The sequence below is a fragment of the Pinus tabuliformis genome, chromosome 1_1, assembly GCF_031772625.1.
Source record: "Pinus tabuliformis cultivar Carrire ecotype Pingquan chromosome 1_1, CPIR1, whole genome shotgun sequence".
In the NCBI taxonomy this organism is placed as follows: Eukaryota; Viridiplantae; Streptophyta; class Pinopsida; order Pinales; family Pinaceae; genus Pinus; species Pinus tabuliformis.
This window is the reverse complement of record NC_142297.1, coordinates 262205191-262207725: the sequence shown is the minus strand read 5'-3', so window position 1 is coordinate 262207725 and position 2535 is coordinate 262205191. Positions and strand designations below refer to the sequence as shown.

At 34.1% G+C, this 2535-nt stretch overlaps 1 pseudogene; it reads right to left on the bottom strand.

The window, feature by feature from the left end:
• Positions 1 to 1489: 1489 nt before the first annotated feature.
• On the bottom strand, positions 1490 to 2034 carry LOC149212535 (uncharacterized; annotated as a pseudogene).
• Positions 2035 to 2535: the final 501 nt, after the last annotated feature.

Genomic DNA, 2535 nt, shown 5'->3' with positions numbered 1-2535 from the left:
TAATTCTCTACTTCTGCCATATGTACTATGCAAAGTATGATTAGGAAGTAGCTCAAGTTGAATTAGAAAAGTGATTAAAAATGAGAAAAATCTACTTTAAAGACTAGTGATAACGTTTTTCTCTTTCTAACTCTCTACTTCAGCCATATGTACTATGCAAAGTATGATTAGAAAGTAGTGAAAGATTAGTCTAAAAAGCACTCAAAGCCAACTGCAAGTTAGTGGTATTCTGATCCTTAAAAGATAACAGTTTATGATAAAAGATCATTCATGTGTTAGCAGAACTTTGAGAAATAAGACTAAAAATCAGCTATAAAAACAAAGGCAGCAGCTTGAACCTGTCAACTTCAAATACCATTAGTTTGTAAAGCAAATACATAAACATAAAAACAAATCCCGGGAGAAAATAAAATGCAATAATTCAAACTGTACAAGGCAGGGCCCCCCTTCTACCTATGAAATCAAAGCAAACTTAAAATTGCATGAATGAAAATCTAATCTACCTTACATTCTACAAAGCAATATTTACAAAATGAAATCTAATCTACTTACATCCTAATATGCTCCATGACATCTACTTCACATCTCCTTCCATGTTGAGAACATCAAAGCTTTATTCAATTTCTTCAAAAGTGCAAAGTACAAAAGCTTTCAAAAGCCATGAGACTAACAAGCTAAAAGGACTAAGAAAAGACTAAAGGAAAGACTAAAGAGAGACTAACTAATGAAGGAGAGAGATCTCATATTTATACAAAAAGATGAGAGCCATCTCATTAATGATAATCCATGAATATCTCCCTCTACCTCTAGAGTCCTAATCAAAATAGGAACTGATAAGACACATGTCTTTTAGAGTTACAATACAATTAGGAGATGTGACACATATCCTCATGATCCCATGATTCTTTCCAACCAAATTCGAATTTGGCCTTAGAGTGCCACATAAGGGTCTTCTAGAAGCCTCCTTTCAACCTACACATGTCAACAAACTCAACCCATTTGTTAGGTATAAGCATATGCACATTATTTTCTAATGTTTAACCACAAATTCACTTAAAAGGCTTAGAAATAATAAATATTGGAAAAACATAAAGGTAGCCCAATGATAATGAAAGTGGGATGAATGTGGTGACATAGTAGTGAAATGGAGGTGAAATGGAGGTGATATAATGGACATAATAGCGAAAGTGTAATGCAAATGAATGACATTTTCAAGACTCAACACATATGTAATGGGTTCATCTTTGTAACGTTCTCTAAAATTGGAGTATTTTCGGTTGAGACGCTTTGAACTTTTGGAAGAATGAAACTATTCTTCAATACTGTTTTATTTTAAATTGTGTTCTTTGAATTATGATGAGACTATTGCGGCATTTTCCTCCAGCAACTCTTCTAAAAAAATCTCTTTTCCACTCCTCAACCATTCGGGTGATGAGATTCACTACAAACGATCTCTTGATATCTTCACAAGATTGTAGATGCATTTTTGTTACAACTCTCTTGCATCATATTCTTGATTTGTTACTTTGTCGATAAAAGGAGATACTATCTATCATGCTGTCCATAATATGTATGATTGATTAACAAGATACACCTTCCCTAAGCGCTCTGGATAGAAGTCTTGCAAGGTTTGAACAACTGCAATGGTGCCATGAAGGTTTACATTCTTGTATGCCCAATCAATAAAATATGCTATAATGGAAATTTTGTTTGCCCTCTTGTAGCACTAAGGCATAGACAACAAAACGTTTAATAACCTCCATAGTCAGGTGGAAAGAAATGTTCCTCACCATAAGAAGAACCATTATTGGCCTCCCCACTTTGTCAAATCCTTTCATGTAGACTTTTTTGTTTTTGTTTTTCTTAAAGCTCATTACAGACCATTGTTTCTGGGATGTATCCAAGGGATTCCCGGGCATACAAGAAATGTAGAAGTGTAGCATCATCTATAACCTTGGAGGTGTGATATTCCTTTTGAATTTTCTCTCTCATAAGTAGCAGCTTGTCTCTGACCGCTTCAGAAATTGAATTGTTGATGTTTTTTCATGCTTCATGTTACCCAGTTCAGTATGATCTCATACACAACTATGATCTCACCATGTCCATTATCATCTCAGTACATTTTATGGGTCTCTCTCCCCTAGGATGTGTCTTCTCTAAAACTATCATTAACTTGGTTCTTTGGTTCTTTATTGATCTCATGAGCAACTCTCCTCAAAATATTTATGATGTTACAATTTCCATCTTCTTTTATGTTTCTTTTCTTTGTCTGTAAGTTGGATATAATATAGTGGCAATGCCATCCACTAAATTATTTTATTCAACATATTTTCTAGAGTATAAATGTATTTCACACCTTCATATTCAAAGCTTTATTGTCAATATTGAGGTTTCTCCCCCCCTCAATGCTACTGATCTAACACTGACAGATGAGACTAAGCAAGGTCACTGGTTGTTCTTTATTCTTTCTCTTCCACACTTTAGTAGGATGTATTCTCTTATTTTCCTTTCTTTCATTTTTTTATCTGCTTGGAG